This window comes from Microtus ochrogaster, unplaced genomic scaffold (genome assembly GCF_000317375.1).
Source record: "Microtus ochrogaster isolate Prairie Vole_2 unplaced genomic scaffold, MicOch1.0 UNK47, whole genome shotgun sequence".
Lineage (NCBI taxonomy): Eukaryota > Metazoa > Chordata > Mammalia > Rodentia > Cricetidae > Microtus > Microtus ochrogaster.
In genome coordinates this window covers 463,244-478,031 of record NW_004949145.1, presented here as the reverse complement: position 1 = coordinate 478,031, position 14,788 = coordinate 463,244, and the positions used below count along the sequence as shown (strand labels likewise).

General features: G+C 45.4%; 1 protein-coding gene across 6 annotated transcripts in view; it reads left to right on the top strand.

Annotated features, from left to right (window-relative positions):
* LOC101988510 (ubiquitin carboxyl-terminal hydrolase 29-like) overlaps positions 1–14,788 on the top strand; it is a 215,761-nt gene that overhangs the window by 148,631 nt on the left and 52,342 nt on the right. For 3 of the 6 annotated variants that reach the window (XM_026777135.1, XM_026777133.1, XM_026777132.1), the window contains exon 3: positions 13,793–13,892. The exons of the other annotated variants lie outside the window; for them this stretch is intronic. The gene's annotated coding sequence lies outside the window, so the exon portion shown is untranslated. The remainder of the gene's footprint in view (positions 1–13,792; positions 13,893–14,788) is intronic. 6 annotated transcript variants of the gene reach the window in all.

The following is a 14,788-nucleotide window of genomic DNA, read 5'->3' as shown; positions in this document are numbered from 1 at the left end:
CATGCATGCACACAGGTTAGGAGTCAGTAACATTGTCAAAAACCTGTCGTCCCGGCACTCCGGAGGCTCAGGCAGGAATATCTAGGGACAAGTCTGCAGTGTTTGTCTCAGGTCAGTATAGACGGCACGGGGGAGCCCCTCTATTAGTGTTTTTGTTTGTTTTTGTTTTCGGTTTTCCCTTGTTGAAATCTGCTATCCATACTAGGCACAGTGGCCCACACCTGTCACCCCAGCTCTCCAGAAGTAGAGACAAGAGGACCAGAAGTTTAAAGCTATCCTTGGCTACACAGCACATATAAGACCAGCCTGCCCTATATGAGATACTGTCTAATTTTTTTTTTTTTTTTTTTTTGCGGAGATACTAAAATGCTTGCAGACAGACCTCCCTTCCTCCCTTTCACTCCACCTGTCTATGCTGGCTATGTGGGTGTTTGTGTCTGAACCAGCCTGCTTTACTCGCTTGGATTGTTCCTTGGACTCCAGGTGGCCCCATCAGTCCCTGAGGAATGTGTTATGTGGGGTTCACTTCTGTGTTATCAGGACCTGAAGAGCTCTGGGTCATTACTGACACTCACAGTACGTGACTGGAGCGGAGATGGGAAGAATCAACGCTTATTTCAAGTATGCTTGTGTCCTTTGGCTCTGCAATATTCCTTCTAGAATACATCCTCCAGGCATATCATGCTAAATACCGGGCACAATATGCATGAGCTTGCTTCCCTGGTTCTTCCAGAACCCCAGGGAAAGGATTGAAGACGACTGCATTGTTGGTGGGAGGACGTCTGTTCATTAAATCTCCATGTCCTCACACTGAGGAGGATTTGGCCATAATAAAAAGAAAATGAGCAAATTCTAAACCTATCAGGGGACAATGCCCAAGATGAATTGTTGCGTGGAGAAAGACAGGTGACAAGCAATATAGGATGCTTTTTTTGCATAATGTATATGAGAATATAATTGTGCGAAATAGGATATGTCTAGCAACGTATGCATAATAGATTATACATAATGACCTGTGTGTGATTATGCATAACAGTCTGCTCATAATGTGTGTGAATAATTTTTGCATAAATGCATATGTAAAATTTATCTCGAGGGCAATACATATAATATTAGAGATATGGAAATCATCACAGGAAGGGAGATAAGAAATTCCAAAGCCCAGAGGTGAAAGAGAAAGAGACTTCCTCTTCTGTCTGTTCAGCACTCCCATGCATTCTTGAAAATTCCCCATCAAGAATCAACTAACTCATGACGACTGTTTGTCTGACAAAGTCAGAACTCTGCTCCAGAGAAGCCACCACAATCATGATCAAATACTTTAAGGTTTTAATTCATGGAGGAAAACCATACACAAAAGATAGATGGTGAAGATCAAGGGCCAACCACAAAGTGAAAATTTAAAATGCCAGTTATAAGCCAGGTGGTGGCGTGCACACCTGTAATCCCAGCGCTTGGGAAGCAGAGGCCAGTGGATCTCTGTGAGTTCGAGGCCAGCCTGGTCTGCAGAGTGAGTTCCAGGGTAGTCAAGGGCTGCACAGAGAAATCCTGTCTCAAAAAAACAAATAAACAGACAAATAAATAACAAAACCCCCAAAAAGATGAACTAAAATACCAGTTACATTAACAATAGCAAATATGTAATACCAGAAGTAGGGAGACAATTGAGCAGGAAAAGATTCTTGTTGTGGAATCCTAGTGACCTGAGCTTGACCTCCACAATCTACATAAAGAGAGGAGAGGACTGGACTCCGAAGTTGTTCTCTGACTTCTACACATGCACCGTGGCACAGGACAAATAAATTAAGTGAAAGTTAAAAATATGCAGTCGCTAGTGCAAATCTGATAGAAGACAGCAAAGGTGTCAGCTAAAAACAAGCGGCTGATAGGAACGACAGGAGTCAGGCTGGTGAGATGGCTCAGGGGTAAAGGCATCCGGTGCGCAAACCTGGCCACAGGAGTTTGAGCTTCAGAGCCTACATGAAGGTAGAAAGAGTGAATTGATTCTGTAAGCTACAAACCTGCTATGGCATGCCCATGCCTCCCCAACACATGATAACTAAGTGCCATTTAAAACTTAAAAAATGATTCCATTAGGCAGAACAAAATGGAGGAAGACAATGGACATCAGCCACTGGCCTGTATACACATGGGCACACATGTACACATACACACACATGCACAACACACAGGCACATATAGACACACATAATACACACATGACGTGTATCACACAACGTGCACAACACAAGGCACATATAGACACACACATGACATGTAACACATACACATGCACACATGCACACACATATGCCCACACATATGCATGCCTGTATACACAGGTGCACACACACGTGGGCACACAGGCACACACACATGCGCAGATTCACAGACAGGCATATACAGGCACACATACATACACACATGCACACACACACACATACATGGGCACATACACAGGCACACGCACACGCAATGGGATCTTTTTCATCCTATTCCATGGTGGTTATAGAAACATGGCACCCAGGCAGTAAGATGGCCCATCAGGTAAAGATGTCCGCTGCCAAGCTTGAAGATTTATGTTCTGTCCCTGAAACCCACACATGGGAAGGAGAGAGCCAGCTCCTCACTCCACACTCCTGCCCTGCTGGTTCATAGACAACACATGCAGGCGTGCGTGCGTATGCACACGCGAATACGTGCACCAAATTTAATTAAAATCTTAATTACCCTTTTAAAAAAGAAATATGACCTTCAGCCCCTGATGAAAATGTATTGTTTCAGATGAAACCCCATTTGATGACACAGCTGCTCAAAACTTTGTGGGGTGCTCCCATCGCCTGCTCTCCCAGGGTACAGAGTGGGCATGCATTTTATATCACAATTATTGCTGTTTTAGATGACATTCCCGTCAAGGCTTTGACATTTAAATGACAAATGTCGTGTCTTGAAACCCAGCATGAAAAAACGTTCTCTCTACTGAATTTCTAACAGCAATTTTCATTTGCCAATTCCCAGCCCGAGCCCTGTCTTCTCACGGCCACGTAATTCCTATAATTTGGGAGATGAGTCACTGTGCCTGAGTCGTGACACCGGGGGAGGCGGGACTTTCCCAAGGGGCGCTAGGACTCAGCTGAGCTCATTCTGCAGTGGAGCATCTTCTGGAAGGCAATTTTCACCTGTTTCTCCTTCTTCTGCACGGCACAGGGCTGACCACTCTCACCGAGGGACTGCTCATTTTTCCAAAGATTTCTGGAACATTTCAAAGTTATAAACTCCAAAATGCAAGGCCAGTGAGATGGTTCAGTGGTCATGGAGCTTGCCACCAGATCTGACAACCTGAGCTCATTGCCCCCAAGGTGTTCCCTGTCCTCCACGGGCATGCCAAGTCAGGCTCCTGGGCTTTCTCTCTTTCTCATGGAAAAATGAAATAAAATGAAATAAAAAGTAAGGATGTCAGTTGGTGGAAAACTTGAAAACAATGAGCAAAGTCCTAGGTTTGATTCCCAGTCCTGCAAAATCGGGTATGGCAGTGTACCCCTGTGAAGCCAGCCCTCTGGAAGGGGAGGCAAGTTCAAGGTCATCCTCAGCTATATAGTGAGTTTAATGTCCTGGGCTACATAAGGCCCTGTTCTAAAAACAAAACAACAACAATAACAAAATAACAAGAAAAAGAAGGAAATAGATTGTTCTAGAAACACACAAAACTTTCAGGGAATACTGTAAAACACAAGGGACTAGGAGGGCACTCACAGAGTTGAATACCAGTCCCGCCCAGTTGGAGACCAGCCTGGTTAACAGCCACAGAGAGAGTGGGCATCAAAGCCCACCCACCACCATACCGGGATTTGTGTTTAGAGACAACATTTTTCAGGGTAGGTGTTCCAAAGAAGTGAAATCAGTATGCAGAAGAGATATATGCCCTTCCATAGTCACCAGAGTATTATTTACAAAAGCCAAATGTAGATTAAAGACAGATCCATCTCAAAATACACCACGTTGGTCTGTCCGCTGTTTCAGGCTGAAACCGCCTAAGGAACTGTAGCCACAGGAAAGGCCGTTCAGCTGGCCTCTCCCAGGAGCACAGGCCATAAAGATCCTTTCACACACCAAGTCTGAGAGGGAGCCTTGATCACCACAGGCCAGTGACTGGGGCTGCCTGAACCTGTGTAAACACTCTGAAGTGGCCCTTATCTCCCCTCGGCCTGACGGCCCATATATCTCCTAGCGACAGCCTGCAGTTTACTCCCTCAGTCAGAGACCCATCTGTCTTGTTGTTCCTTCTCAAAAATATTACTCTTTGTCTGAAAAATATAAAGGCCTGCTTCAGCCGTCACCCTCTCGTACGTGTAAAATTAATGAAACCTGTATGGTTTCCTCCTATGCATGAATGCAGCCCCAGCAACCTCAGAAGAACTAAGCAGAAGAATTTTTTCCCATGGATTTATTAATTTTTAATTTTATTTACTTAATTTAATTTTATTTAGTGTATGGAAGTTAGGGGGCAACCTTTGGGAGTTGGTTCTCTCCTCCCGTGTCATGTGGGTCCTGGCGATCCAACTAATGTCATCGGTCTTGGTAGAGGGCACCTTTACCCACCGAGCCATTTCACCAGCTCCTAAAACAGTTTCCCCCTTCTTTCCTGTACAGTCTGGCTTCCTCAGAAACTGTAGACAACAGTAGTCACACACACACATACACACACACACACACACACACACACATGAACACACACACATAACCGTACATGAAATAAATGTACGTTTTGCAAACAAAATCTGCACCTATAGTGAGCCATAAATGCAATTATTATTTGCCAACTGAAAGTAAAAACTTTTTTTAAAAAAAAAACACAACATTTAAAATAACAAAGACAGCATATTTTGTGTATGGCCCAAATGTCCCCATACACATACTCTGTGCTTTGATACTGGGGTGACTAAGTTGTCTTGATTTCTCTGGAACATTCCTGATCTTAGTGGGTAAAAGTTCTGTAGCCCTAGAAAATCAAGGAGAGATAGAATAACCGGTGATTATTTAGTACCATTCTTCGGCTAGAATGTGCTTGTCCCTCAGTTTGGACCCGACACAGCACAGAGGTTCAGGAGATTCTTTAAACACATCCTATAATCCCTTGCTCCACTCCATCACTTCATGAGACTCCAGCTCAAGAACCCTTCCTTGAACTCTTGATGGCATAAGCATCACCTGTAGCCTTCCTTGGGGAACTGACATCTTACCTCAACAAGGTCCTTTGAACTGGGCCTCCCTCTGCCCCCAGTCCATATTCTCTCTCTCTTTGCCTGTCTGTCTGTCTTTCTGTCTCTCTCCTCTCTTTCTCCTCCCTCATGCCCTCCTCCTTGATCCTGGTGTGAAATTTCACAGAAACTACCAAGAATTTCTTCCATCTGGGACATCTGATTCATTGTAATTTCTTTTTCATTTTCACCTGTGTGTAATGTGCATGCACGTAGATAAACAGATTTTTGTAGGTGTGTGGGTCTGTGTGTGTGAGGTCCACACGCAAGCGTATGCATGCCTATGTGGAGGCCTGAGGTTGAAACCATCCCCCATCACTCTTCGGCCTTATTCACTGAGGCAGGGTCTGTCAATCAAACCAGAGCTCACACATGTGAATAATGTCCCTCGCCAGCAGCTCTGAGGATCCCCTGTCTTGGAGGGGTTGCCTCGCCCACCCTGCATATATGTGAAATCTAGTACCCATGCCTGCATGGCAAGTGTCTCCCCAGCCCCCTGAATTACTCTGTTAATGTCAGCATGGGGTTAACGTCTGATCGCCTTTCCAAATGAACCGTAATTTCATACCCCTTCCCCAAGACTATCCCCCACCAGGTAAATACCACAGCAGGTGTTTTCTCTTTTCCGCTGTCTCCACTCTGCTCCACACACTGCCTTCCCTGACAGAAGGCATCAGGGCCCACTGGGAGGCCACTCGGCATTCATCCTTCCCTTCCCGTCAAGTCAGTGTTGTCAAACTGTGAGGAGCACCCTGATGGTAGACGGTTGTGGTGTCTCTAGGCAATAGGAATTGAATTGTCCAGCTCCCCTAGCATCTCATGGGACCCTCAGCAGTTACATATGACTCTGCTGATTGGACTATCCTTATACACTAGGAACTGGAACTGGACCGTGAGAAAGGAAATGCGTACGGTGGCAAGAATTGTATAGAAAGTTTTACTCCTTTTTGTTTGTTTCGCGTGTGCCTGTATATGTGTTGGCATAAGCATGAAATGATTCACATTTGGGGATTAGAAGACAACATATAGGTTCTCTCCTTCTACCACGTGGGTTCTGGGGATCATTTGGTGGAAGATGCCTTTACCCACTGAACCATTGCTCTGGCCCTGATGGAAAGAATTTAGCAACAATCTGAATGTGTATATTCCTCCAAAATTTAAATATTAAAAAGTATGTGTGGCCACGCATGTCTTTAATATAAGCACCCAAGAGGCAGAGGCGCATGGATCTCTGTGAGATCAAGACCAGCCATGTCTATATAGCAAGTTCTAGGCTAGCCATGGTTACATTGTGAAACCCTGTCGCAAAAATAAGATGAAGTTGGGTCATCCTAGGAACTTGAGTACACATGTGACCTATGGCACACATGTGCAAGTGTGTAGACACACACAAAGAGAGACAGACGACAGACAGAGACCAAAAGTCTATTATCTAGTGTCTACTAAGGTTAAAATATTCTCATTCTCTTCACACAGATGGAAAAGTAGCTGTTTCAAAATTGCTCTGAGTCACACAGGCAGCAAAGCGAAGAGCCAGGGCTCAGATCCAGTATCACCTGATTACGGGGGATGCTACTGTAATCGTCTAAGGGAGTGTCTCCCAATTAGTTCCCTGTGGTTGCTATAACAAACGAGCTCAAATTATGTGATGTTAGAAGACAGAAAGCTATTCTCCTCTGTTTCAGAGGCTGGGACTCTGAAGTCAGCATCTACAGTGCTAGTTTCCTCTGGCTCTGAAGATGAATTCCCTCTCTTTCCCCCGGGCTTGTCTGTTGCCAGCAATGTTTGGGATCTCTCTGCACGAAGATGCCCTTACCCCAAGCTCAGTCTCCACCATTGGGGGGGCTTTGCCTTTGATTGTGTCTTTTTGGGTTTCCTATAGGAAACACCTTTAGATTCAGAGCCCACCCTCTGCAGGGCGACAGCCTTCGTCCTAGTGCAAAGATTTCTGTTTAAAAATATCTCAGTTCTATTTACCATACGTGTGAACGCACACATGCATGTGTGCCATGGCTCGCAAATGGAGGTTAAGGAAAACTTTGGCAAGTTTCTTCTTTTTCCCATGTGGGTCCCCCAGATCAAATTTGGCTCACAGGCTTGGTGGCAGGCACATTGGCCCACTGAACCATCTCTCCAGCCCTCAGTAACATTCCAAGTAACATCACACCTGAGGTTGTAGGTGAATTTGGGGGTGAGGAGCACCATCCAACCCCCAGAAGCATTTCTTCCTCCTTTCTTACTGAATCTCCTCCCACCAAGAACCAGCACATTCCATAGACTCAACTTTCTTATTCCTTAAAATCTATCCATTCCTCAATCCCTGCTTTGGTGCCCTTGTCTAGGGTAGTATTTACAGAGGTGGCACACACCTTTAATCCAGCACTCCGGAGGCAGAGGCAGGCGGATCTCTGTGGTCAAGACCAGCCTGGTCTACAGAGTGTGTTCCATGACAGTTCAGGTTGTTATCCTATCTCAAAAAAAAAAAAAAAAGGAAGGAAGGAAGGAAGGAAGGAAGGAAGGAAGGAAGGAAGGAAGGAAGGAAACAAATCTTGAATCTGAAATTTCAATCTGAGAGTTTGTCTGAAAGTCAGGACAAGATTGGGGTGTAAGCGCGATGAGATAGGAATGCCAGGTGCTTCCACCATGTCCCCAATATGATTCTTATTTTTGTGTAAGGAAACACAATACAAACTCATCAGGAGATTGACCTGTGAAATTATTGACAATCTGCAAATGGAATGTTCTATGACCATAGATAAGAACTTAATTTTTAAATTTTTTAAATATTCATGCATACAGGTGTTCTGTTTGCACGCATGTCTATGCACCATGTGTGTGTCTGATGCCCAGGGAGGCCAGAGGAAGGAACCAGGTCCTCTGGAATTAGAGTTAAATATGGTAGTGAGCTACCATTTGGATGCTGGGAATCAAACCCAAGTTCTCTAGAAGAGCAGCCAGTGCTCTTAACTACTGAGACTTCTCTCCAGCCCCTCCCAAAGAATCTTAAATGTGTTTAAATACTGATACAAGGTATTTGTCAAAAGAGTTCGTAAACTGGGAGGTGATGGACACACCTTTATCCTAGCGCTTGGGAGGCAGAAGCAGGTGGATCTCTATGAGTTCCAGGACAACCAGGGCTATACAGAAAAAAATGTGTCTCAAAAAACTAAAAAAATAAGTAAATGAATAAATCAAAATTGATAAAAATAGATAAAAATAAAAATATTTTTAAAAAGCAAGAACCGAGGAGACAGCTTAGTGACTAAGTGTTAGTACTGCTCTTCCCGAGGACCCGAGTTCAATTTTCAGCACCCATATCCAGTCGCTCACAACTCCCTGTAACTCTCGCTCCAGAGGAGCAATACCCTCTTCTGGCCTCCTTGACACACACATCCATATATTTAATTAAAACTAATCCAGTCATCGTAGCCCATGACCTTAATCTCAGCACTTGGGAGACAGGGGCAGGTAGATTTCAGTGAATCTGAAGCCAGCTTGGTCTATGTAGTGAGTTCCGGGCCACCTAGAGCTATATAGTAAGGCTCTGTCAATAATAATAATACGAATAATAACAATAACAATAAATAAAATCTTAACCAGAGCATGGTGGCTCATGCCTTAAATCCCAGCACTTGGGAGGCAGGGAAGGCAGATCTCTGAGTTCAAGGCCCACGTGGTCTACAGAGAGAGTTCCAGAACAACCAGGGTTACACGGAGAAACCCTAGAGAGAGTTCCAGAACAACCAGGGTTACACGGAGAAACCCTATATTGAAAAAAAACAAAGTAATAATAATAATAAACCAAATGAACGAGTGGGGCAGTGGTGGCACACGCCTTTAATCCCAACGCTTGGATCTCTGTGAGTGAGTCTGAGGCCAACCTGATCTACAAAGCGAGTTCCAGGACAGCCAGGACTATTAGAGAAACCCTGTCTCGAAAAATCAAAAATAGATAAATAAATAAAATAGGAATAAATAAAAAAATAAACCAAATAAAGTAATGATTTAATTGCATGACTAGACAGGCAGACAGATGGATAAACAGACACAGTGGATGGATGGATGGATGGATGGATGGATGGATGGATGGATGGATGGATGGTACGGTGAACGATCTTTAGGATGGGGGAGTACTACTCCCCTTTGAAAATAATACTGTGACCTGATCGGCTCTAAACAGTAGAGGAAAAACTGGTTAGAAGCAGCAAGAGCTCGTACACTTCGCCAAACAGATGGTTAGTATTAAGTACGCTTTTTTTCCCCCATATCTTGGAAGGGACTGCCTCCCACATGTCTGCAAGAAAGCAATGTTCTGCCTCCATCTCTTGGATGTACATCCTGCCTGCGATCCAACACCGCCCCTAGCTCACTGGAAACCCCATGGAATTCTGGAGGCCCGAGGGTCCACGTGGCCACGCAGCGTTGTGTGAATGTTCTAACCGCTAGCTTCCTCTCACTTGGATAGGTTCCTTCCGTCTGTTCACGTTCAGCAGGGCCAGGATGAGGGGGAGTGGGGTGCAGCCTCCAACAGGGTGCAAAATTTTAAAAGGTGCAAACATCTCAGCAATACAGACAAATAACAGCTAAATGAAAGATTTTTTTAAATGTCATTTTTATTTTTTAACTCAGGGATAATAACCAAAGGTGAAATAATAACATTTTGTGGGCTTGTTTTTGCTTTATTTAATTTACTTTAATGAGACAAAGTCTCTTTTTTCCAGACTGCCTTTACATAGTGCTGAAATTACAGCCGTTTAACACCATGGTGCTGAGGCTCCCTCCGAGAGCCTCTTGCGCCTGTCAGACAAACACTGCACTAAAAATCCCAGCCAAGAGAGCGAATGTTAGCTAGGATGGGGTCGGCAGTAGGAGAGGCTAGGGAGGTACGGTTTGTCAGGCGGTATTTGTTCTGTTTCTGGGGAAAAGTTTGGCACTGGGCTCATTGTGGGTTCTCCGTGTGTCTTCTAATTTCCTGTGGTGGGGTACTTGTGTGTGTGCCTCCTTGTGGGCACGAGTGGAGGCCAGCGTTTGTGTTGGGATGTCTTCCATCGATTCTCTGCCTTGTTTTGTTGAGAGAGGGGCTCATACCGAACTGGAATTTTCTCATCAATCAGTCCAGCCAGTAAGCCCCTTGGGCCTGCCAATCCACACTCCTTCCCCCACCACCCTGCGCACAGTCCTCGGGTTCCAGGTGTGGGCTTCTGTGCCAACCTTCTGAGTAGGGGCTAAGGATCCAAACGCAGGTCCCCGTGCTTGCACAGCGTTCTCTTTACCCAGCGCATCACACCGCTAGTCCCGGGTTGTTTTAAATTTCTTTTAAATCTTGTGTTTGTGGTATAGGCCTGCAACCCCAACTGCTTTCAAGGCTAAGACAGGACGATCGCACGCACGCTCCAGAGTTTCCTTGGGGCTCACAAGATGGAGATGGGTCAGTGGATAAAGAGGCCTACTGCCAAATCAACTGCCTGAGTTCAACCCCCGGGACCCACAGGGAAGAAGGGAGAAAATCAGCTTCCAAAAGTTGACCTTCACATGTGCTGTATGGCATTTGTATACACACACCACCACCACCACCACCACCACCACCACCACCACCACCAATGCCACCAACAGCAATAATAATAATAATAACAAATTAAATTAAAATTTAAAAAAACCTAACTAGACTACAGAGTAAGTTCAAGGCTAGCCTGGGCAGCTAAGTAAGAGCTTATCTCAAAACAAAAGCAAAACTAGGCCTGAGCCGTGGCTCAGTGGTAAAGCCCTTGTCTAGGCAGCACAAGAAACCAGGTTTACCCCTCACTACCACGTCAAACTATTTCAAGAGAGCAGCAAGTGTAGACCACAGGTGGGCTCGCCTGCCTACCCTGTGTGAGTGCCTGGGTTCCGGCCCCACCACTGGAGAAAGGCAAAAAGAAAAGGCAAGACTAAGTGAAAAAAAGATTTACTTAGAGTAATGAGTTCCTTGGGGGAAGGGGACAGCAAAGGCTGCTCTTGCCCTATCTAGTCACGCGTGTCTGCTGGGCTCAGCTCTAAGTCCTCATGGCCAACATCCTAGTCCTCTCTGCCAACAGATCAGAGCTCCACAGCTAACTGCAACATGCGCCTAGTCACACCCCCCTCTTCTCCTCCCCAGGAGAACTCGTCACCCACAATGTCAGGATAAAAACTGCGAGCTAATTCTCTTTCCGTGTTTCTGTCTGAAGCCTAAGTCCTGTCATCTCTGCCTCCAGCTTCCCACATCTGTTCATTTGCAGATGCTGCACAGTCCCGTTGGCTTCTCTGCTGCCACCAACAGCCTGAGTTGTCATAACTGACTCGGGGCCTGTTTTCTCACCTCCTTCCCGGCCTCTGCCCAGAGGTTTCCCAGAATGCAGGCTGATTGCACTGCTGAGAGGTCCCAGCAGCTGGTTCAGCGTTTGAGATAGCAGACTTTCCCATAACAGCTTCAGCCTCTAGACAGTTCTCCCCCCGACTTCATCCAAAAAGAACTTGCTCTACGCATCAGGGTGTGTCCAACAATTCCGTGTCACACTCTCTAACCATTTCATTTTATTTTGTTAATGTTTATACGTAGGTGTATGTGCAAGATGCATGTATGGTATGTATAGGCGTGTGCACACACGTGTGTGAGCCGGTGTTCGCAGATATGAGTGCTGGTGCCGTGTGTGCAGCACACACGTGGAGGTCTGAGGACATCCTGAGATGCTGGCTCTCAACCCCCATCTTCTTTGAGATGGGATATCTTCGTGGCTCATCACTGCACGTGCCAAGCTTGCTGGCCCCTGATCCAGGCATTTGCCAGTCTCTGACTCCCATTTCACTGCGAGAGCACTGGGACTGTAGACAGGCATCACCTTGAAGGCAAATCCTTTCCCCACTGAGTCACATCCCCAGACTATATGGTACCAAAATGCTGCCAACAACCCCATGATACTTCCTAACTTTTTCTTTAATTTTTTTTCAAAATGAGAATGCATTTATTGTATAAATGTGTTCTTTGTACAAATTCATCGTGCAAATGGGTTCTACAATGACGTTTCACAGTGTGCTTTGACTATGTTGACTTCCCATTAGCATTTCATGTCCCCTTTCCCCTCCCTTTTCCCTCTAGTCTCCTTCCTCTTCCTTTACAGCAGAGCACTTGGGAGGTGGAAGGAGAATCAAGAGTTCAAGGTCAACCTCAGCTATGTAGTGAGTTCAAGATCAGCCGGAGCTATATGACACCTTGTCTCAAAATACAAAAACGGGGGCCCGAGGAGATAGCTGAGGGGTAAGGGTGCTTACTACCCAATAAGAGCCTGACTTCAGATTTCTAGAACCAACATTAAAAAAAAAAAAAGACAGGTGTGGTCATGTGTGTATCTATGAAAGCAGAGATAGGGAGATCACCAGGGCTTTGCTGGCTGTCAGCTGAGCTCTGGGTTTAGTGAGAGATCCTGCCAGAAAGGACACGATGGAGAGAACAGAGCAGGACCTCCCACATCCTTTGGCTTCCTTGTGTGTGCACACGGATGGACTCAAACACACACACACACACACACACACCTACACACAGTTGATTTAGATCATTTTTATTCTTAATTTATAATATAATTACGTCATTTCTCATCTTCCCCTTTCTCTCTCCAACCTCTCCCATATAGCCCCCCCCTTTTCCCTCAAATTCATGGCCACGTTTTTTTTTTTTAATTGCTGTTACATGTATGTGTATATGTATTCCCAGATACATAAATACAACCTGTTTGGTCTATGTGATGTTACCTACAAGTATATTGTCTCCCTAGGGCGCCCTCCCTTGGGAAAGACCATTCATCCTGCTCTCCGCATTCCCCAGTTGCCTGGTTTGAGGCCCTACAGGTTTTGCGCCTTCTCTGTAAGCATAGCCATTGGCGTCATCAGTTTTCAGCTCTTGTGCAGGCAGCCGTGTGGTGAGCCTTCTTGGGTGTGGCCACTCTGACATTTCTAGGAGACACAAATCTCACAGCAAGCTTCCAGCTCCTCTGGAACAGGGTCTTTCCTTCCTCTTCTTCCACTCTGATCCTTGATCTTTAGTGGCAGAAACTGATACACACAATTTTAAAAAGCAAATGCTCTCCGTTCTACCTTTATATATGTGTGTGTGTGTGTGTGCGCGCATGTGAGATACATATCTACTGGGTTCCACATACAAGATAAAATATGTAATATTTGTGTTTGTGAGTCTGACTTAAGTTTTAAGTCATACGACAACCTCCAATTCAATCCATTTATTTTCCTTCCAAAAAGATTGATTGATTTTACACGTATGAATGTTTTGATTGCTTGCATGTCTATGTACCACATGCATGCTTAGTGCCAGAAGTCAGAAGAGTGTTGGGCCCCCTGGCACTGGAGTGACAGACAGTTGTGAGCCACCATGCGGATGCTGGAAGTCAAACCAAGGTCCTTTGCAAGAGCAACCGTGTTCTTAGCCACTGGAGCCATTTCTCTAGCCCCGACCATCCATTTTATTGCAAATAACATAATTTCCTTTTTCTCTACTTTTACGACAGAGGAGAGCTCCAGTTGGATCTTCCGCAGGTGGTGCCCTCTGGCCCAGGGCCTCTCTTGTCTTGCACTCTGGACATTCAGCACTGGAGAATACTTTGCTTTGTGAGTGAGTGGATGGGCTCTGTGGGTGGAAACTGTCAGTCCCTGCCTCTCCTTACCAGTAGTTTTTATTTTATTACATTTTTAGTGTGTGTGTGTGTGTGTGGGTGTGTGTGTGTGTGTTTATACCCACATGTATAAGTCAGGGGACAACTTGCAGGAGTTGGCTCTCCTTCCATCATATGGGTCCAAGGTACAGAACTCAAGTCTTGGGAACAAGCCCCTTCCCCCCGAGCCATCCTTTTATCTCACAAGTTTTTCTTGTATGGCAATTAAACCTGTCTCCAGACATTGCCACATGTCTCCACTTCTCTTGGAGATCGAGTTTCAGCTGATCCTGGTTCCTGTTGCTGTGTTTTGATTTTCCGTCTTCTGACTTTCACCTTCCTCGGGAGGCCACACTGGCTTCCCATGAGCATTTGTGACATCAAATCTGGAAACCAATGTAATTTAGAGTTTTAGATTTAACACATACAAAATAGTAAGATAGTATATCAAAGTCCAATTGTTAAGGCTGGAGAGTTGACTCGATGCTTTAAAACACTGGCTACTTTTTCTGGAGGACTCAAGTTTAGTTTCCAGTATCCACATGGTGGCTCACAAACATTTGTAGCTCCAGTTCCAGGGGACCCGGTGCCCTCTTCTAACTTCTGCAGGCACCAGATACACACATGGTGCACAGACATACATACAGGCAAGACACTCGGGTACACATTCCATTCCTTCACTCACACTTCAAGTCACAGGGCAGATTCCGAGCACCACATAAACTGTAAGTGACTGGGCAGTAGATACGGATAATCCTCGGCTACTCAGGGAAGCTTTGTTGTCAGAGAGAGAGAGAAAGAGAGAGAGAGAGAGAGAGAGAGAGAGAGAGAGAGAGAGAGAGAGAGAGAGAG